Here is a 24,283-nt window from a genome sequence, read left to right on the forward strand (position 1 = left end):
TTAATTTTCCTCTCTGTCCTTCTGGCCCTATACATTCAACCCATCCTGCACTCTGTTTCACTTGAGATAATTTTCCAGTCTCAAAAACTAAACATTTATCTCCTCAAGAGATCAATTTGGATGCCAAGATTCTGGTGTAATTATTATTACATCCATAGATGTATCTACAAGACCTTCAATAAGAATGACATTTATTCATATTTTTAATTTTGGTCTTTGTTCATTTATAGAAGTTTGCCCAAAAATTCTCTTTATGGTTTCTCCTAAATTTTTTCTTTTCTCTTCTACAGCTTCTATATCTCCCTGAGTAGTATGTGTTTTTTGTTTGTTTGTTTGTTTGTTTGTTTTGTTTCAATAGGAATTAAGTTCTTCAGTTGCTCTGGGAAGGAGTTTCCTCCATGGTGACAGGCAAGCACTGAACTGATTTTGTCATGGGGGCCTGCAAGAGACTCCTCAGAGAGTTTTCTGACAGCAAAGGATTACCTTGTCTGTCCCTTGTTGATCTATATTTGTTATTCCAATGTCTGCCTTTACCACACCTTCTACATAATCCAGAAGGGAGGAGCATCTTATTGAGATTATTCCTAGCAAAAGCATTGTTTCTAGGAATGTCCTTCTTAAGTGACCTTGTTTACTGCAATTGAAACATTTGACATCACTATTTTTCTTCAAACCTCTGGAAATCACCTCTTCTATCCAAGCATTATCATAATGATGAGATTCAATATTAATTGTATCTGGGATCCATTCCTCCATGGTTGCTGATCTTGCTTTTAACAGCCTAATTATCGTTTTGCACTGTGCCTTAGCATTTTCAAGAGCCAGAGATTCTGTCTAGCTTCTGAATTTGGTATTATTGTATTTATTGTTGAAGTCAGTCTTTGTAAGAAATCAGTGAAGATTTCTTTTGGATCCTGTATAACTTTTGTAAATGACTATTTTCTTACATACTTCTTCAATTCTGTCCCAAACATTCAAGGCTGCCATCTGGCATAAAGCTAGGGTATGGTCATCATATGATCACTGTCTTTGTATATCAGCATAATCACCTTCTCCAAGAAGTTGATCTTGGGAGATTTCCATACCTCTAGCTCTATTTCATTGTTCAATGGTTGTAACCTCATTCTTCTACCAGGTCCACCATTGTAATTGGGGACCAACCTCTAAGACTGCTGTAACCAGACTGCTCCAGTCTTGAGGGATAATTTTATTACAAGTTTACCATGGGTTTAAGATCTGCTTCAGGAAAGATGAATGGATGAGATATGAGACTATTGCTTCTTTGAATCTCCTCAAATCTAACATTTGCACAGGAGTCCAATCAGCTAGGATTAAAGGTATGTGCCACCACTGCCAGGCCTCTATGTTTAATCTAGTGACTTGTTCTGGTCTCAGGCAAATGCTATTAGGGTGCTCAATGTATCACCACTCTTTCCTAATGCTGCTACTCTTTAATAAAATACTCTTGTTGTTATTACCCCAACCATAATTTTTTTTTCATTGCTACTTCATAATGGTAATTTTGCTATTGTTGTGACTCTTAATGTAAATATCTGTTTTCTGATGTTGGTATGTGACCCCTGTTAAGGGTCATTTGACCCTCAAAGGGGTTACCACTCACAAGGTTAGATTCAGTGCTCTGTGGTATTAGGAGAATAAACACCTGCTAATTTAGTTGAAGATGTTGCAGATGCAGAACGATGGATCTCTAATCTGCCATTTTCTTGTTCTATCTTGATCTTCTAAACTTCAAAAACAATGCATGAAAATTCAGATTTTCTTGTAATTTCTGACTCTTTCATAATTTTTATTTGCTATTTATATCCATGATATAATTTGAGTTTATTTTGTCTTAATAGATATGAGGATCCCCTTTTATCTCCAGATTTAAAACATTTACTGTCACTAATATTGCTTTATACAACCTATTCTGAATTATCATAATTCATACATTGATGGTTTATCATCAGCCAGTATGATTTTATAGTTTTCATTTCTATTAGTGTTTTTCCCCCAATGCTTGTCTTTTCACAATAATTGTCTTTAATATCAGTGGTTTGTTTTTATTCCAAGTTAGCTTTAAAGTAGCTCTAGGAAAATTGTCAGTTCAATAAATATATAATTATTAACTTCTGTATTTCATGTTTGGTTTTCCTAAAACAATTAAGTTCAGTATTATATTTTTCAGACTTTGTTATTGTTGTTGTTTCTTATAAGGTACTGAGTATTTTTCAGGTGATTACTTAGAAGTAATTTGCATAAAATACATTTTATAAAAGAGCAGGGTAGTGAGTTTGCTCAGCAGATAAATGTGCCTGATGCCTAGGCTGACAACTTGAATCTGATCCCTGCCATCCATGTGAGGGAAGGAAAGAAGCAATCCCTAAGTTGTCCTCTGATCTCCACATGTGTCATGAAACACATAGGAGTCTACAAGTATAGAACAGGCACACATACACCACACACACACACACACACACACACACACACACACACACACGAAAACACAAACATAAGCATACACATGCATATATACAAACACACAATATATGAATAAAACATATTTTTTTAATTCCTTGTCAGGCAGTTCATACATATCCACTGCTTTAGGATTGGCAACTTCTCCTTCAGTTTTGTTTTGTTTGTTTTATTCATGGGTGTAGCTTAGGTCTTTAGTCAATGGAGGCAGGTCTAGCACTGGGATCAACTTGATTAGACCCTTTAACAGATTCTATAAATGCCAAGGAAGAATTCTGGGAATGGTAGGAATAAATTATTTGTGAAATACACCTAGAGGCTGGATCTGTGAGTTACAGTCTAGAATCAGGAGGTATGTCAGATCAGGTGGTCAAGCATAGATGTAATGTTGACTTGAAGGCCATTCCTAAGACTTTTATGCTGAGGGTCTTAGCAAGACACTAACTTAACTTAAAACCTTAGCTGTTCTTGGGCCCTAAGTATGTAGCAGATATACGCTTTGGGGCATGCATGGAGTCCAGAAAAAGTCTTGACTCTCAATTCAGCATGGAACCTAAATCTATAGAATCCAGATCATCACTGTGTTGTGGCAACTACATTGACACAGAGTTCCACTGGTCCTGATGCAATGACATTCAGAAAATATGTATGTGGATTTCTTTTTTCCCAAGCTGAGGGGTTTTCTCCAGTACGTATTCCTAGTGCTTAGGGGAGAATTACCATGGAAAATGTGAAATTCTCCCTCCCACTTTCTGCAGGGGACCCTTATCACTAAGGTGCACAAGATGCTGCTGTACTGTCTTACCAGGATCACATAATGCATGTGAAGGTGTTTTGGCATGGTCATTTGTCCAAATTGATTTTTGTGTGAGAGGAAAAGATTTGGACACTACTGTCCTTCTACTTTGTCATGCTAATATTGTGAAGGCCTAGACTAAACCTTACAGACTCCATTTTAGGGACAGGCCACCATTTTATACCATCTGGTGACAAGGGGCTGACTGAGTTCCAAGAAGAACCTCAGGAATGTTCCATGACAGCAAAATTTGAACAAATACCCAAGAAGCAGCCAATTAAGAAACAGAGCACTAAGATTTAAAGAGATCCAGATGTTCCTGCAGATATTCTATTGGCAGTTTATGGTCCTTCCAGATATCTAGGTATCCTGTCAGCAGGTTGTGTTTTCATAACAAAAGTTAAACCAAGTTTCAAAAAATCACCTTGCCCCATATCCCTTTACCCAATCCTGAAATTCCAAGGTATGTAACTCCCAATTTGCAGTTTTTTTCCTTTAAAAATTCTCCTAACCCTGAGCTAGGGGCCAACACATTTCCTCTATCCTCTGCATTGGAGCATAGGGCAGTGTTCTGGGTTCGAACTTCACAATAAAAAACCCTTGTGTGCTTGCATTGGAAACCAGCTCCTTGGTGGTCTCTGGGGGTTTCCTGATGCAGGTACAACATTATCACTTCTAGAAATCAATTAATCAATAGATAACACAAATAGTTTTCGCTATCTTTCTCATGAAGTATCTCATTAGTTTTCTTTGTGTTTTTAAAGTGTATTTCAAGAGATAAATGCTCTGCCTTTTGTATCTCTTTAAAAGATAATTTATATCAATATTTAGTAAGTACTAAACTGACCTGAAAGAAAGAGATATCAAATGGGCATTTACAAGGGAAAATGGCATTATTTTGTTTATACTACCAACATCTTATGTTCCTAGTTATGTAAATATGACTAAGAGATTCCCACATATCAGAGGATAATTTTCCTAAATAAATCCACATTATAATCTGTGACTAATTTCATTAATCCCATTTCTCAGACAAAGTACATGGAAATCACAATTAAGTGAGTCTCACAGGTCACTTAATGTTGCTTTAGCGACATCTGGTGAAAAGCTGATATGGTTCTTCAAGTCATAACATAGCATAATTTTTTCCTACCTTCCCTAGAACAATTCGGAGATGTCTTTGTGTGTGAAAGGAAAATGACCCTACAACATGAGGAAATAACAGCACATCTAAAGGAAGATGCAGAGTGATCATCCATAGGCAAGACATTTATTAATCCTAAGGTTTCACTAGTCCAGTTTCAGTCAATGTGAATGAACTGTCAACAATTTAAGTAACAGCATTCATTGGTTTTCCCATTACTCTCTACAAATGCTATGCCCACAGAAACCTCAGCATGGCTTTATTCTTTGTTCACAGTATTTTCTGTTCATTTGTAAGAAACAACACTGCAGGGTATTACCGATTCCAGGAATCTCCTGTTGCTCATAGAAGGGGAGCTGGCATCAGACTCAGTGTCTTTTTGTCAGCCTCAGCTGCACACCTGAGATCTGTCTCCTCTTTCAGAGCTAAGGCAAGAATCAATTTCTTAAAGTTATTTTCCAATGGATTAGAGTCATACTACGGGAAGTGGTATTTTTAATGTCCAACTTTGAGGAGACAAAGGTCTCTCTTAAATTTTCATAATCTGATTATGCATCACAGTTGTTAGAGTGAAAGCAAAAACAAATCCAGGAAAACAAGAAAACATCACTACAGTACCACATATTTCCCCCAAATTGTAAGTGGGTCCAGATACAGATATAATGCTCAGATTGCTAGGGGCCAATTTATTAACTTAAGTTTTCCATTTGGAAGATAAAAGTGGCTATCAATCTTGTTTCTTCAAGGGCATAGAGAGATAGCTCAGTGCAAATTAAGAGTACTTGGTGCTCATGAGTAACAGCAACATTCTATGCTTGTCCATTCTGGTCCTGTTACCCAATACAGAAGGCTCACAACAGGTCCATTAGATCTCAAATCCTCATCAGGTACATGTGAACACACAGTCACAAGTACATACATTTAAATAAAAATGAAATAAAATTATTACTTTATACTTGATGTTGTTTTTAAGACCATGTCTCACTGTATAACCTGAGGTGGCCTAGGACTTTGTATATATATTAGGCTGGCCTTTAACTCAAAGCATGTACTATCTAGCATACCTCCTCAAGTAAAGTAAATTTTTAAGAAATGTTTAATTCTCCCACACCTAAGGCTCAGGGAACTTCATGGAAAGGGGGACAGAAAGGTTGGGAGAGCCAAAGGATAAGGGAATTTGCTGATGTATTATGTCTCCTAGTAATATCATAAGTTATACTCATAAAGTTTCCCTAATATGACTGCCCAAATGTGAGTTAAACATGAATGACACCAATAGACAAGCCAAACTAGGTGGGAGAAAACCCACAAGTCCTCAACACTACACAAAGTACTATGAACAACCACAGAAGGCTGGGAGCAGGAAGCTGTTCTTGCCCAGGGAAGACACACCATTGAGTTATTTGGAGCTAAGCAGTCAGCCCTGAAAACATACATAAAGGTAACATTATATGGTCTGAACAGCTTATATTTAGAATATATATCTATATACATATATGTATGCAATAACAACTAGTGAAAAGAGATGCCATGAATTTGAAAGGAGAATGGGGAAGGGCTTATAGGAGGGTTTAGAGGTGTGAAAGGGAAGGGAGAAATGTAATTATTTACTAATCTGAAAAAGAAAAAAAAAAACCCAATTGTGTCTTCTTCTTCCTCCTTCTTGTGCTCCTTCTTCTGCTAAATGAGCCAAGTGTTCTCCCCTCAGGCAACAATGCTGGAGAGGTTTATTAAATAAAATTACTTCTGAGAGTCATGCAGACATTCTCAGTTTCTGGAGTTGGATAATAAATAAAGAATTTCAATGAGTTTTACAAAGGTTCTCCAAGGGAATTATGAGACAAAGGAAAGTCTGAAGTCTTGGTGCCTCTTTTCCTCTGCCTACACTGTATTTTGAGCTTTTGTGCTTTCTTTGAGTCACCTGGTACAAATAAGTTCTGCTCCTGTACAGCATTTTCTACTTAAGCATCCTTTGGTACCAAATTTAAATCTGTCTCTTTGCTGCTGCCCACACATTAGGTCAAAATAAGATCACATTGACAGTTTTATAATGTGCATAGTGCTCAACATTCTTTGAGACTCTTCTAGACTGAAAAATGTTGAGAAAATCTGGATGAAAGGCTGTCACTTAGTGTTCTGTAAAACAAGAGAGACCCCCAATGACACACAAAATCTGAAGCTCCATTAGTTAATGAGGAAAGAAACGAAGAAATCAAATTGTCAGCTAGTTCCTTTGCCAATAGGTTGTTTACCTTTAATTGATGTCCAATTTTATTAAAATGTGTAGTTCTAAAATTAATAATAATAATTATTCACTTGAAATATTTGTAGGCCATTGAATTAAAACCCAGTAAAATCTCCACTGTTCTTATATGGATGAAAGGTTATTCTATTTCTATTATCATTTTTTTTTTTTTTGCAATCCAATCCCCTGCACAACAGACTCAATGTTCTAGAATCCCCCAAGGAAGCTTTTCTAATTTTTAGTAGCTGAACAATCTTTTCCTAACTGTGTACCTTAGTAGCTACTCTTCTCACTTGCTATACATCATGTACTCCACCTCACTGTTCAGTGCATTTCAAAATATGTACTTTTTCGCTGTCAGTCCCAAAGTCATCTTATAATTGAAAATCTTCTTAAATGTGTATATAAATGTCTTATTCACTATATAATATATTATCACCAATATTAATACCAATTTATCATGTTCCAAGTTCATAATTATAGTTAGAGACACCAGTTGAGTAAATGCACTGTATTAGAGATGATTTGGTCCAATATTATGAAGGTTGATTACAGGTAACAATGGGTTTCTGACTTTCTTGATTTCCATTAAGATTTTACTTTTGAAGGCCAGCCACAAAAGAATGAAACTCCCTATTATATAAAACATAATAATGTATTTACCTATAATAAGTATATAGTACTTTATTTATATGTAATATATGAACTAACTACTATGTAATAAATTACCATATTATTCACTGTTAACAACCTCAAAATTCTTAACACATAATGAGCAGTATGCAAATGTTAATTGCTTGAACCATTTAAAATGGCAATGACACAAACATTATTTGAAAATCATTACTTTTACTATTCCATTCATCAAAGAACCAGGACTCAAGAATGAAGTCCCTCTTTGACAACATGACTTACATAATAAGGAGTATTATCATACTAGATGTCTTATTGCAGGTTGAGATTCTCTATTTCCCCCTTAATTCTTCTTTGCAGACACTTCCATGAGCTTTTGTTTCACATGTAGAGACCAGATATTAGTTCCACAGGACTCTAATTATCAATCTAACCCACCTTACATAATACCTTGGCCAACTTGATATGAAGCAGCTCAGACTGCACATAAGTTATAAAATTGGTTAGGAATAAATATAGTTTTCTGCCATGTGGTACCTAATTTATGATTTTTACATTCCTGTGATACTAAATATTGTCTATTCCTCTATTATTCTTTTATGTCTTATGGCTCTAAACTGTCAGGAGTATTACACTGTTAAAAATACACTGTGAATTGAACATGTTTTTTCCTAAACTTACGACAGGCCATGTTTTGATTAAATCATAATATGCCAAAAATATAAGTAGAAATGTATATATTTTTAGGTAATTAACAGTTGGAATTAGAGATGAATGGCACTTCCTCCCCCTTACCAGTTGCTTGGTGATTATAACTGATATTTTTGTCCAGGCCAATTTTTATCATCAGCCTTTCTTGCAGACACTTAAAGCCACTTCATCGCTTCAGCTGCTGTAATTCATCTGACTTTATATAGGAACTATACAAGACTAAGTTGAAGTCAGACAAGAAAAACGCTTCTACTCAGGAGTACCAGGCCTGGGTGGCATTAATCAAACCAGCGGAATTCACATATTTCAACAGCAATTGGTTCCAAAGATTAAATAAAAGGCTGTGCCTCTCTTGCTGGAAAAATTCTTCAAAATGTGTTGGTTTTGATAGTCCTCATATTTCTACCATGCCTTCTTTTATTCCTTAATGAGGATACTAGGTTTATATTCAACTGGACATCTTCAAAGGCAAAGAGCACATAACCTGTATCAGAGTGAATGAAGCCAGAACTTCTCCAGTTTAAGAAAGGACAAACTTTGAGTACTGGACTCATGACTACTTAACTTCCAAAGTAGACTGTGTTGAAATATTTTATTTTCATTCAGAAACATCTTCACAGGGACACAATTCTCGGCACTGAACACACTTCAAACAAATCCTGATAACTCTGACTTACTCTGTCTCTATTTCTGGAGAGAAACCAAGAGAACATATGTGGTTAAGTACTTAATTTTTAAGTTTGGGACAAAATAGTGCAAAAAAAATAGCATGGCTAGAATTGTTTGACTCAGACACTTAGAGATTATTTTGCTTCCAATATCAAATTTAAAAAAAAAGAAAACTTTCCTGAAACAATATCAAATAGACTTTCACTTGTTTTTTTCTAATGATTTTTTGAATTCACATTTTATATTTCAGCATTTAATTGTGTGTGTGTGTGTTAATCATAGCTTTTTTTTTTAACATGTAGAATTTGATTGCTAGAAATATCTCAGTAAAATTGGGCCTGAAATATACTTAAGACTCTCATACCCTGTAAGTATGTAGAATAAGGCACTAAATTTGAAGAAAAGACAACTGTGTGAAAGCCAGAGAACTCTAAGGAACCAATAAGGTCAAGTGTCTATGTGATGTGCATGAACACACACACACACACACACACACACACACACACACACACACACACAGGAAAAAAAGAATAACAAAAACAAATAAAAAGCCATCTCTCTTGGTTTTTACTTTAGATTATCCCATATGATAATTCAGTCAGTACAGCTCAGCACTGAGACCAGCTTATTCAAGGGCCTTCAGTGGCAGGTGACATCTGTTATGTCCTAACCTCTACAGGCACCAAAGAAGGTCACAGGCACCTTCTTCACATACTATAGCAAGATACAACGGAACAGAAGCCGCTTGCGAATGCTGCCACAGTCAATTGTTTTTAGTAAGCCCACATGTGTTCTCAATTTAATGCTTTGTAAAAAATAAAAAAGTGTTAATTTGTGAATACAATTTTAAAATTGAGGCTACAATTCTGAGAAAAAATTCCAACTGTCTAAAACCATGTAACCACTAAAGAGATTATTTACATTTTCCTTATGCAGACACAGCTTGTCCAGTTGACAAATTACAGCCTTTCAAATTAGAGGGGAAAAAAATTGGGAAAATAGTAATACTATGCTGGGCCGTTGTGGCACATGCCTTTAATCCCAGCAGTCAGGAGGCAGAGGCCAGCCTGGTCTACAGAGTGAATTCTAGGACAGGCTCCAAAGCTACATAGAGAAACCCTGTCTCAAAAGTCCAAAACCAAAAAACCAAAATCAAAACCAAAACCAAAACAAAACAAAAGTAATGCTACTTAGCCAGTTAACAATTTTGTATATTAAAATCAGAGAGCCACACAACCAAGATCAGAAGATGTGTGCAACTAAAAATAATTCTTTGGGAAGTGATTACAGGATACCTCAGAAAGGAATAGAAAGTCATAAACAAGAAAAGGGGGAAGTAATGCAGCATACTTAGGAGTGAAAACCCAGGGGACCAAGTCAGAATGTGCCTCAGTTTAACCTTTAAGTCAGGGAAGCTGGTATGAATGCACACTCTTTTAGCTGCTGGCAAGAAGCGGTTCTGAGGACAGGAGCTTGAGCAGTGTCTGCATATATCCCTTGCTATGCTTCTTCGGAAGCTACTGTTTTTATTTGTCATTCAAGCCCAAGGCTTGACTGTGTAGTGTTTTCAGGATGGGCAGGTTCATCCTGTCTGTCTGCCTGGCTGCCTACCTGTCTGTCTCTCTCCTTTTCCCTCCCCCACCTTTACTTTTCTTTAGTTGCAATTGCTTTAAATATCATGAAGAACAAAAGGAGGAATTTTGAAGATTACCCACAGTAATAGTGTCTAATATAAGTAGAGTCACCTGTTTAAGATTATCTAAGGAACCAACTGTTTTTGCCCTACTTCAGTTCTGACTAATCCTGTCTAGTCATTACACAATATGTCTATATCTATGTATTGCTTGAAGATTCACCTGGTCCGTATAAAACGAAAACTGAGTAAGGTAACTGAGCTAGCTAGTATTGTTGTCCAGATATAAAATCACCTTCCTCTCCTACGTTTTTGTAATTTATTACAATAAAAAGCCAGTGTCTACCATAGAACTTTCCAAAGTGAATATAAGATGAAAGCCTTGAATCTACAGATAAGATCATCCTTTGTATTATATGCTTAAGTCATATCTAAAGTTGCTAGAGGATCTAACTTTTGGAAACATGTTTTTTTTTTTTTCCTGTCCTATCTTAAATCTAAAGTTATCTAAGTTTCACATGTCTTTCATTTAAAAAACATATTGCAACTGTACCTTCAAAAAATAAAAATAGGGATGATCCCCTTTAGGAATGAGTGCAAGTCCATAACTCCAAATCTGAGCATGTCAGCCACTATTTACCTTGACCACTGGGACACATTTGAGCAGTTCTGGAGCCCCAGAAATTCCATAGTAAGCTTAATGAATGCAGAGCCTAAGCTGGCCCATAGCTACCAGGTACTACTATGGGTGAGACCAGGATTGAAAGTAGCCTCATGACTCCTGCATGGCATTCTTCCCATTGCTCATGGCCCAGTACACCTAATTGCACTGCACATGGTTCCCTGAAGATGACCACCCCATAAATCTCTTTGGTGAGCTTTCACAACACAAATCAGTCTCGTTAGAATTGCTCCAATAGGATTTAGAGGCTAGAGCAAACCATGTTCCATATAATACTAGGAAGATAAATTGCTTCTTCACAAGGAGTTGTGCTGCCTTAGATAGGCCATATCAGAGCACTCAGCCTGGGAAGGGGAAACACTACAAAGATAGACCATCAAAATAAGCAGAATAGGATTAGCAAAAATCAGAGAAACAGGAGCTAATAAACAAGCAGAATAAACTATGAAAATTGTTTTTATGCGTTTAACTTGACTTAGTTTTATTTGTATCTGAGGTGATCTTTATCAATAATGAAACTGTGGGTTAGCACTCCTAAATAATATCAGACTTGCCACTATTTAAGTAAGATTATCTAAGTTATTTCATACATCTGTATGGTTGTCCTCTATTTGCAAAATATTTAGCTGTACCAACTTCACAGTGATGAATTAGATTTTAAATTGTATGTAAAGGCATTTGGTAGTGGCCATAAATTGTCTGTCTATGCACTTTTCTGAAAGAAACATAAAATTGAGGAGCAACTACAATAACACATTGAGTGTCTCTCCATGGCATCACTTTAAGCCCTTAGAGGATGTGTGTCTCCTCATCTCTCCTGTTTGTTATCTACCCAATCTATACAGGCCCAGATGAATTGCAGTATTATTATCTTTGTACATAGTGGTTCCACTTCTTACAATGTCACTTCCCTCAACCCTATACTATTTTTTAGTATTTTTCTCATTCTTCAAGATCAACTTCCTTTCTTTTAATGAATGGCTTGCATTCTGCTCACTAATTCCATTCTTCATTCTTATTTGGAAATATATTTTGTAGACATCATAGCATTGTTAACTAATGGCTAATTTCCAGAATTTGTCCCCTTAGTTAGAGACTAAAAATATATAGTCTTTAATTAAACTTAATACACACACACACACACACACACACACACACAGAGAGAGAGAGAGAGAGAGAGAGAGAGAGAGAGACAGAGAGAGAGACAGAGAGAGAGACAGAGAGAGAGAGAGAGTTAAGAGATGATAAATACAGATTCTATGCTGATTAATTCTCTCTTGAATTTCTCTTTTGTTTTGCCAGAACACTTCCTATACCCTTTATTATATCATTGTAATTGTTTAATTTTCTTGAGAACAAATAAGTAAAAGTATCCCCAACTTATTTTTGGTGGCAATGACTCTCATTACATACACTTCTTCCATTTCCAATCTCGTTTGTTTTATGTCTTATAAGATATTGGAAACTAATATTTATTCATGGAAGTAAAAAAAATCATCCTGAGTAGGTACCCCATATCCAGAAAGATAAACATGGTATGTACTCACTTATAAGTGGATATTAGCTGTAAAGTAAAGGATAATCATGCTATGGTCCACAGACCTAGAAAAGTTAGGTAACAAAGAGGGCTCAAAGGTGACACTCTGATATCCCTAGGATGAACTGGGAGTAGGTAGGGATGGGAACATGAGGGTTCAGGTTGGATGGTGGGTGGAGGGGGAGAGTACTGAAAGAGATAACTGGAAAGGGAGTGCATTTCAGTTCAGGTAGAAAAATGATGCAAGGGATACTTTCAGGATTCCTCAAGGATGCCCCTACCTAAGACTCCTAGCAATAGCAGGTAAGTAGCCTGAACTGGCCAAGTCCTTGATCAGATAAGGCTTCCAGTGGAGTGATTGTGACACCAACCCAGCCACACAACCTTCCACATATAGTCTATCCTGTCTGAGGTAAGGGTGCCACAGAGATTGTGGAAGTGGCCAAATAATGATTGGTCCAGCCTGTGACCCATGCCAGGAGAGTAAGCCTAACCCTGACACTTCCTGTAGTGCCAGGGCCCAGAGACTAGATGGCAAGCAGTGTTGTAGAAAAAACAATGTCAGTTTAATGATGCCTAATGATATTCTACTGTACTCACAGATTGGTGCCTACTCCAATTGTCTTCAGAGAGGCTTCATCCAGTAACAGATGGAAAAAGATACAGAGACCCCAGGCAAACATTAGGCCAAGCTCAGTAAATCCTGCTAAAGAGAAGGAGGAAGGATTGTGAGAGCCAGAGGGGTAAAGGATACACAAGAAAACCCACAAAATCAAATAATGTAGGCTCATAGATTCTGAACAGACAACCAGGGAGCTGGTATGGGACTGTCCTAGGTGCTCTTCAATATGTGACAGTTGTGTAACTTGGTCTATTTGCAGGCCTCCTAACAGTGGGAGCAGGGGCTTTTCCTAAGGCTTTGGCTGGTTTTTGAGCCTATTCTGCATACTGAGTTGCCTTGCTCAGCATTAGTACATGTTAAGGTGCTTAATCTTACAGCAACTTGATATGCCATGCTTTGTTGATATTCATGGGAGGCCTGGCTGCTTTTGAATAGAAATGGAGGAGGAAAGGATAGGGGCTACCAGGAGGTGAGGGGAGGGAATGGAAGGAGATGATGGATGGGAAACTTTGGTTGAGATGTAAAACAAATAAATAAATTTAATTAATATAAAAGAAAAACAAAAAAGTGATTTGTAAATATGGTTCTGTCAATAAATTCTTATGACTTATCAGGTAAATTGAATAAACTTACCATTATCTGAAATAATTGTGATCTAACCTTAGTATGTTTTCAATGGATTTTTTTATATCCAAACACATGTTAGGTGATTTAGAGTATGTGCAACAATTGAAACATGATTACATTGGAAGTTATTTCATTCTTCCCAGAACAGCACTGTGAGGGGTTCATTAAAATCTCCTAGATTGTGGAGATCAAGAGTTTTTCACAGAGGACCCTGGCTACAGGGCTTACTCTTCCAAGAAAGTAAAAGTACAGATTGCCATCAATGACACTCACTTCCAGTATTTCAGAAAAGAGGGCAATTTCTGTGATTCAAACTTTCATCATGAGTTTCTTTCCATCTTGCTAGCTTCTTCTTGTCTCCTGAATCCTAGGTCAGCCAAAGTTTCCTTGGCCATGGAGAAAACTGTAGAAAATGTTCACCACTGTTCACACATAGATCTCTTGTTACAATCCACTAAAAAAATTTTAAATTGATTTATAGATCTTTCATTTTATGATTTTGCTCCAGATTCTTGAACTATTGCAGACTGGAGATAGACACTGACATGTCCTTCAGTTCTTATTACTTGGTACAACAGAACTTTGGTGATTACGCTGAACAAGTATGTTTCTAGTGGATGAAATAATTTAATTCCAAATAACTATATTTTCATTCACATGTTACTCCATTTTATGACTTCAAGTTATCATTTCATTGATTAATTTTGCTCTCTGACAATTTTGTAAATTAGCATAGTGTTTCCTAATGACTCTCTACCCCATCTACTGTAGTCTTCATCCCATCTCTATCGATCCCCTTCTTTGTCCCTACAACATGTGACCAAAAACATTCCAAGGCAAAACTATTCCATTGCCTTTTTACTTCTTAATGTCTAGAAGATAAGTAGTACTACTAATACTTCAGAGTATTCCCCATATGTCTGTCCTAATGCCTAGACCAAAATCAGGCCTGCTTGGGTTTTACGTGGATTGCTTTTTAAACTGAGTCTATCACCAATTACTACTCTGGCCCTCTGATCACTCACTGCTTCTCTCAATGTGCAGAAAGCCCAGCTAAATAGCTGCTAAGCTGTTTAAGTGACTTTTCCTGATGTGAAATGCAACTTAAAGTGAAAAGGTTAATTTTGGCTCACCCTTCAATGGTATAATCCTGTACATAGAACATATGTAGTGTACAGTATGAGATTTATATTGTATTCTACATATTTGGGGAGGTTCTTTTTTTTTGTTCTAAATCTCAATTTAGCTGTGAGGATGCATGATGGAATTACAGAAACCTATATTGCTGATATTGTCTATTGCAAATGCCTTTTCACTTTGCTTTGTCTTGACTTAAAGTTCCAATTTTCCAAATTAAAACATGTTCTAGGATAAATGACAAATGAGACTCATTAGACCACTATCTATATTTTTCTTCTATTTTTCTCTAGTTCCATCTTTAGTGAGTCTCATATAAATTAAAAAAATTACTATTCAAATATAGAAGAGGATCATGAGAGTCTTTTATGAATTTTACACACATCCTGATGATATCAGTGATGTTCAGGGTGGGTAACTCACTTTCTCAATGCTGCACAACATTCCCAGCACTAAGTTATAAGTATTTTCAGATTCAACCCACAGCTATTCTATTTAAGTTTAGTATCTCTAAAAAGAAATGCAGAGTGCAAATGAGCAATTTTCATAAATATTTTAAGGCTTCAAAGACAAAGCATAAACCAGATGAACAGTATGGTAGTTTGAATGTAACTACCCCTCCCCCAATAAACTCATAGGGAGTGGTACTATTAGGAAGTGTCACTGTGGGGACAGGCTTTGAGGTTTTGCATGCTCAAAATACCTCCCAATGCCTGTGTCTCAGTCCATTTCCTATTGTTTTCTGATCAAGATGTAACCAGTATCACGTCTGCCTACACACCAAAATGTACCTGCCATGATGATAATGGACTGAACCTCTGAAACTGCAAGATGTCACCTCAATTAAATGTTTTCCTTTATATGAGTCCCAGTGGTCATAGTGTCTCTTCACATCAATAGAAACCCTAAGAAAAACAGACATAGAAAGCTCACCTATTTTATGCCATAAAACATCATGTGATATTTAACTTTTGTGTATGACATGTACATTTCTCAAGTAGAGAGAATATAGCTATGGAAAGTTATTTTCTAACTTCATATGTGTGTTTCATGAAAAAACAATAATTCAAATATTTATTTTATGAAACATTAGCTTTGGTGCACCACACCCACCTCCACACACATTAAAAAAAAGTGCATTACATATTGTTAGAAAATGAGTAATTCCATTCTGTCTGCCCTTGGGGATTTCATGTATATTTCTCCTTAAATTTTAAGGAGAATTTAAAAATAAGATGCATGTTTAGGCTAAATCACACAAACATATGACTTTCATGCACAATGAATGGAAGCAATCATGGCAGTTCAACTGAAGAGAAATAAAAAGAGGTGATTCCTTACCTAAAGGTGAAGCTTTGGGTTGCCCTGCATCTCAGAAAACAGAAAACTAGGAAGAAATAAAAAATATCAATGTACATCATCAGACTACACACACAGCCTTCCAACAGGGAAGCCATTGTTCTTCAATCTCTAACTTCCTCTTATCAGTTGCCATCTAATATTTTAAAATGTAAGTAAATGTATGACACATCTTTCTACTCTGCTTCATTCATTTATGCATACTACTAAATTCCATTATCCTTAAAAGAACGCTTGGGTTGCTGTAACAGGTACATATAGCACCCTCTTCAATACAAGATCTAATCCTCCCACTGGTTTGACAATAAATCACATGTAGGCATTTGTTCATGGAAACTGGTTAAGGGTAAAGAAGAGTTTCAACCAAGATTGAATCTGAGAAAGAAATGAAATAATCCATTTACAATTCTTTCATTACTACATTTATGGAAAATTTTACTATTCTTTCCCACTTAATTAATGAACAGATTAGAGCACTGTGATTAATTTTTCAGGCACCCACACAGACAGTGAGTGGAAAGCTGGGGTTCTTGCCCTATGATCTTTCTACTACATTGTGCTAATAGCTACATCCAGATGAAATTTAAATGTCATATCCCTTCCATGACTCATAAAATGCCCAGTGCTGTGATAGGTTGATTTATTGTGTGTGCCCAGGAAAGATTCTATAGCATAATAGACTATAAAACATTCAGCTATTAAAAGTGACCCTATGTTCTCATTTCACAGATGAGGAAATGAAAACGGAGAGGGGAAATGGCTGCCAATTGATCATTAATAGAATGTATTGAGCTCAGTTCTAACTTTATCACTTGTCTCTTTGGTATTTCTTAATGACTTCCCATGGAAGTTCAAATATATCTCAATCCTGTGCCATTACTTTAAGAATTTTTGAAACACTGGCCTGCCTGTTGATCTTGTGTAGTAGACTCTCAAGATTTTTTCATGTTATCTTTCTATAAAAGAGTGTGTTTGGGTATTTTTTTCCTGTTTACTGTCAAATGTGCTAGATTTCTTATCAAACATATACCCCATGTTTCCTCTTATATCTACAATCTTAACCAATATCTATATACAATTCTGAGGTTGAATGAGATTCCACTTGTCCAGATATGAACTCTGTGAACTGGAGCAATGATGGTCCCGCCAAGACATGCCTACTGGTGCAAAAGTGGTACAAATGTTATTGGAGTAAGCAATTACCTTTTGATGGGATCTAAGGCTTTCTCCACAAGAAACCCATATCTGGCACCAAATATTGGGGCCAAGAATCTGCTATTATTCTACTAAATGGTCATAGTGTTAGAATTGTTATTGTACCTATAGTTTAGCATATCTCTTAAAATTCATCAGAAAAGCTTTTTTCAATAGATAACAACACAGAGATCCACAACTCAAGAAAGTACAGAGCACTAAATACTGCAGAGTTCTCAGTCCTAAATAGGACATCTATAACACAACCCTCTTTCCCAAGGCTGATTGTGGACGATGAGGCAGAGAAGTATTATAAAAGCCAGAAGTGGTAGATGGCTGCAAGGAAACGGTGATTTCCAGACATTTCAGGGCATTGGCACATGTGAATTCAATGCAGTTGAGACAGCACGTGCAAGACCTATACAAGTGTCAAATAGTAAAAACAAACAAACAAACAAACAAAAACCCTCAGCATAGAGAAAGGAGGATTCCATGAAGTCCTATCTCTAGCTAAGCAGTGATTGACAAACAACAGCTTCTACAGTAGGGAAAAATCAGTTTCTTTAACAACGTGGTCCTGGTGGCTTGATCATTGTTCAATAGAAGGACACACACCCAAGATTATATGGAGAATGCCAATAGTATTTGATGGGTTGAAAACAACAAAACCAAGAGCAACAACAACAAAAGAGGTCATAGAGTTGAGTGGGAAGAAGAGGTATATGGTAGAAAAGTGAGGTATATGGGGTGGATATGATCCAAATACATGGAACAAAATTCTCAAAGAACTAAGAAAAAATTAAAACTGTTTTAAAAGTAAAAACTGAAAAGAAATGAAAGGAAAAATGTTGTTGTGTTTTCTTTGAACATCTGATTGATTTGCTCCCTAGTATCAGTTTTACCTATGTGTGTGTGTGAGTGTGTGAGTGTGTGTGTGTGTGTGTGTGTGTAAACATAAACATTTAATATGCAAATGTACTCCTGTGTGAAGGCTAGAGGTCAGCATTCAGCGTTTTTTTCAATAGCACTCAGTCTTACGTTTTAATACAGAGTCTTTCCAGAACTTAAAGCTCACTAATTTGTCTATCTGCCTGGTCAGAAAGCTGTAAGGGTGCCCACGCTTCAGCATTGGGCATACAGATCATGCCCATTTTTTTATGTGAGTGCTGGTGCTTCTGGATCAGGTATCCAGCACTTTACTGATGTAGTCCTCTCCTCATTTCTCACACTTTCATTAAACAACAACAAAAAAGTCACTTTTTTAGGTCTGATATATGAAATTATATTTTATATGTTATTTTAAAATCTATTTTCCTTTCAAGATTATAGCATTCTGGAAACAACATGGGTTAAATAAGTGAAAATGAAGTAAACATTGAATCAGGAAAATTATGTCTTTGTAGTGACATAAATATTTTTAAAGGCAAGAGTAAAATGGCAAATGTGTGTGTGTGTGTGTGTGTGTGTGTGTGTGTGTGTGTGTGTGTCTCACTTACTTGTAAAATATAAGGCTGAGAATACTGAAGAAAGGGAAATGTTTGCCAAGGGAAGCATGATTGTAGCTAGACTGGAGAAAAAAATAAGTATTTAAGGAAATGAATATGTTGATTAGCTTGATTCAATCATGCCAAAGTGTACAATTATAATATCACTGGGTATTTCAAAATTATACATATGTGTCAAAAATAAAGTTTAAAGAGTTTACAAACAGCTTCAAATCAAAATAACACTAATAATGAGCAATCATCAAAAAGACCTTAAAACCACAGCAAGTTCCCATAGAATGTGTGAATGCCGTCTACTTGGTTATGACTTCCACAAATGACTTTTGGAAAACTCAGTATTATCTTTACTGATGACTGATGACAGTTTTGTGCAGAAATTGATTGTTTCTTTTCTTATGTTCATTTTTAATGTCAAAAATGTTGAATGGTCACTTGTATATGACTTGTGAGTCTAGAAATGCTACAGAGAAAGTGTATTTTCAAAATCATGACAATCATTTCTGGAAAAAAAATACTGGTGTTTATACAAAATCCGGTTCTGATTAAGTATCAGTTAAAAAGGAAAATGTTTTCAACTTGTAGTTGTATACTGAATTTCTAGTTATGCATGAAAATGCAATAATAAAGTGTGAAGACCTAAAAAGGACCAGGATGAGAGCAAACTTCACAGATGAGAAAATCCCAGAGTAACGAAAATTTGTGTCTTTCCTAAGGTTACACTGTGATTTGGAAATTTAATCAGAATTAACGTTCTTTTATATCCTTCTCACCTTGGTTTGGATTGGAAGAGACTATTAAAAACCCACGAGTCAGAGCAAGCTTAGTCTTCTCGTTTTGATGGATCTGAGTGTTGTCAATCCTTTCCTCACTGGACAGGCTCTTGATATTTAATAGTCATTGGCATTCTATTTGCTGACCTTCACTTTTCTTGCACTTAGCTGACAAAAAACACCTACCATAAACTTGGATTTGACATAACTTAACCTGCTGAAGTTTCAGTCTGACATTTCAGAGTCCTTAGATTGTGTCTTACTTAGTGTTTCTATTGGTGTGATAGACACCAGAACCAAAGCAACTTGGGAAGGGAAAGGTATATTTCAGCTTAAGGTTGTGTTCTATCTGCAAGGCAAGTCAGAGCAGGAACTCAAGGCAGGAACCTGGGGACAGGAACTGAAGCAGAGGCCACAGATGAATGCTGCTTACTGGTTTGCTTTGCAAGGCTTGCTCAGTTCACTTTCTTATACAACCACACCATCTGTCCAATAGTGGCACTGTTACCAGAGAGGCCTGGATCATTCTCTATAATTAAGAGGAAGAAAATGTCCCACAGATATCACAGACATGCATATAAGACAAACAGTGGGAAACATTTTATCAATTTAGGCTCCTTTCTCTCCTCAGATACTCATGTCATGTTGAGGGGGAGAAAAAACCAACCCACACAAGAATATACCAGGAACATTTCTCTTTCACATTTTTGAAAATGAGTGTTTTTAATTTCCAGCAATATTCTTGTTCCCATATAGGTCATTCTAGACAAATATGCAGGAGCAGGCTTTTCCTAAAGGGAGAAACTCTTCTAAGACTTGAAATCTTCCACTTAGAGTCCAGTATTGTAATTCTTACAATTTTATGTCTTCTGCATCTATTTAGACTATAGCCTGAACCTTCTCATGCCTAAAGAAGAGCTCAGCCTTCCTTGATCCAGGTTATAGGTCTATACTTCTCAGTTCTGCTATATCTGCCCTGTGAATTACCTCTTGGTGAGTGTTTCAACAGGGTATAGCTATTTATGACCTCATTGGCTGTCTCTGCCAAATCTCCTTTCACTCTCAGTATGACTTCTGGAACACCTGCCTACTTTTGTTAAATCACTTATTAAAACTCCTTACACAAAACATGTTTGAGGAATACTCTAGATTCCAATAATTGAGGTGACTCATGGGTCACTCTAATTCTCCACCTATTACCTGATTTCTATATTTGGCCTCTAGGCATGTGGTTTTCCTCTCTGGACCTGTAAGTAACAAAAATCTTTACACCATATTGTATTTCTCCTGATCTACGAAGGAATTCCATAACAGAATGATAAATTAAGGCATCCATTTCTGGTTCTTCTGACTGGGGTTGGTCTTGTAGAAGAGTATTTGTCTCTGTTTAGCTTTGTGTTCTGTGTACTGTCACAGATTTTCAGCTAAAATAATTCACGTTTGTATTTTGCTTGTACATTATAAACAATACCAGCTACATCTCCTTGAGAAACGTAAGCATGTGTTCTCTGAATGTTTCATGGACAACCGATAATGAAAATAAAGAAATCTTATAAAAATATAATGAGTAAGTTTAGCATAAGCTTGAAAACATGTCAAATACACAATTTTATCCAAATTATATTGTGCATGTGTTTGCAAATGCATCTGTATGGTGTAAGGAGTCTCTCTCTCTCTCTCTCTCTCTCTCTCTCTCTGGCTGTGTGTGTGTGTGTGTGTGTGTGTGTGTGTGTGTGTGTGTATGTGTGTGTGTGTCTATGAGTGTACTTCTTTTTATTTAGTTAATTTATTTAATACCCCAATCTCAGATTCCTCTTCCTCCTCTCCTCCAAGCCCCTCCTCTCAACCTCCCCTCTTGCCCCACCCACAATCCTGTCCTCCTCCATTTCTATTCAGAAAAAGGCAGGCCTCCCATGGATAATCAACAAAACATGGCATATCAATTTGTAGTAATTCTAAGCACCTCCCCTTGTATTAAGGCTGGACAAGGCAACTCAGTATGAGGAGTAGGTTCCTCAAAGCCAGCCAAAGAGTCAAGACAGTATCAGCTCTTATTGTTAGGAACCCCACAAGAAAACAAAGCTATACAGCCATCACATATATGAAGAGGACCTAGGGCAGTTCAATGCAGACTCCCTGGTTCCTCAGTTCAATCTCTGTGAGCCACTATGAGCCCGGGTTAATTGATTCTGTGGGTTTTCTTGTGATGCCCATGACCCCTCTGGGTCACACAATCCTTCTTCTGAAATCTGAAGGCAGGATTGTCAGAGTAGAAAAATCTATATTGTTTCTGCTTACCTTGGTAACTTTTAAAATAACCTCATATAGTACATCCTGACTTCAGTCTCCTTTATCCCCATTCCTCCCAGTCTCCTCAACCACCCCTCTCCCCAGATCCACTCCACCTCAGTTTCCATTCAGAAAAGAGCAGACCTTCCAGGAATATCAACCAAACACAGCATAAAAAGATGAAATAGCACTAGACTTAAACCCTCATATCAGGTTTGGATGATATAACCCAGTAGGAGAATAAGTATTCCAAAAGTAGCTAGAAGAGTCAGAGACAGTCTCTACTCCATCAGCAGCCTCACACAGCTGCACATATTTTCTCTTTCTTTCATCATTTTGCCTCCAAATCCCCTTATTTATTTCCATACAATAATTTAATATTCATTATTTCATTCATCTACATATTTATTGAATGTTTTGTATATAACAGATACTGTTTTTATTCTAAGATTATACTTGCAAATAATTTAGAAATTATCTCTGCTCAATATTCAATGTCAATACTCTAATGAAGAGAGAAACACAAGATAGAAGCTCATTTCCCATATTCCTAAGCACTATGAGGAAGATAACACAGTGAATCAACAGTATGTAAGTCAGGAGAAGAATAACTGAAATAAAAGAGTAAGAAAATACTTAAAAAAAAAAAAAACTATTGTACAGATCCCTGAATAAGAAGAGGTACCACTTGATAAATACAGTTCAGAGTGTTTCAGGCAAAGACTGAAGCATCTTCAAAAATACTGAACTGTAAAAGAACATAACCTGCACTGTGTTTTCAGAATAAAGTAAGCTAGTGGGCCTGTTTATTGAGCTTGAAGTGTAATATCTGACAGGAAACGGGGACTCTAGTTCCATAGCAATATAATACATTTGTTTTCACTTGTTTACTTGTCTCTCTAATCTATTCCCAACCTTCTGGATTCTTATCACTTACTTTACTCAGTAAACTTCATAAAGTAATACCCTTTACTTTGGAAAAGGCTACCAATATGCACTTGGAATAAGTCTTAGCAATAAACTTCCTCGTATTGTCAGGGGCATCTCTATATGCATCATTTCTCATATGACCATCTGTCAAGTGAAAATGTGCCAGGCACCATACAGCTTAGAAAGTAGTACAGGGAAATGGAAATCAACAGAGGTGGGAGTCAGAGACACATTCTACATCCACTTCCACTTGCAAGATCTACCAATTTGCTTGCCTTCCCTCCACTGCAGTAGCCTCTTCTCTGAAATGCAAATGACAATGATGACTCAGGAAGACTCGAGTTCTTAAAATATGAGTTAAACCCTCTCATAAGCTGAGTTATGAGAAGGCACATTTGTGTTAATGAATTTCCAGGAAAGCAAAATGTCAGCAGGAAAATAATATACAGTGCCTGACAAAGAGAATTTATTATTATATGTAGAATTTATAATAATATGTTAAGACTAGGAAAACCAGGAATAAGCTTCAAATTTATTGTCATACCCAATGAACAATGAGCAAAACCATTGCTAATTCCCTTCATCAAATAAAGCCAAAGAAAATCTGCCAACTGCTTGTGGCTTTCTTTGCTTAGTTGCTCCCTTTATTGAGTAATGATCAGGGTTATCTGTTGCTGGAGAGCTTCTCTCCAGGTTCCACCAAGCCCTGCAGTCCCACAATCCACGTATAAAATAATCACTCAGACACTTACATTACTTATAAACTGTATGGCCGTGGAAGGCTTCTTGCTAACTGTTTTTATATCTTAAATTAACCCATTTCTATAAATCTATACCTTGCCACGTGGCTGGTGGCTTACTGGCATCTTTACATGCTGCTTGTCCTGGAAGTGGCTGCAGTGTCCCTCCTTCTTCTTCCTGTTTCCCCAATTCTAATCTCTCTTTGTCCCGCCTATACTTCCTGCCTAATCACTGGCCATCAGTGTTTATTTATATAGAACGATATCCACAGCACTTCCCCTTTTCTTCTTTTTTTAAAAAAGGAAGATTTTAACTTTAGCATGGTAAAATTACATATAACAAAACAATTATCAAGCAAGAATTGTAGTTATAATATTAAAGATGTCCTATCTATCTTATATTTGTGAGTTTAAGGTTTTATATCTAACTTATCTTTTATCATAACTGAGGAAATTACAACTATCTAGTCTTCAACCACATCAAAGACCTGAGAAGGAACATAATGGTACCTGAGAAATGGTAGATGGATGCAAGCAACTTTCGGCAATCTTGTAAGAGTAGACCAAGACAGCTGGCAGCCT

Source organism: Peromyscus leucopus, chromosome 5 (genome assembly GCF_004664715.2).
Source record: "Peromyscus leucopus breed LL Stock chromosome 5, UCI_PerLeu_2.1, whole genome shotgun sequence".
Lineage (NCBI taxonomy): Eukaryota > Metazoa > Chordata > Mammalia > Rodentia > Cricetidae > Peromyscus > Peromyscus leucopus.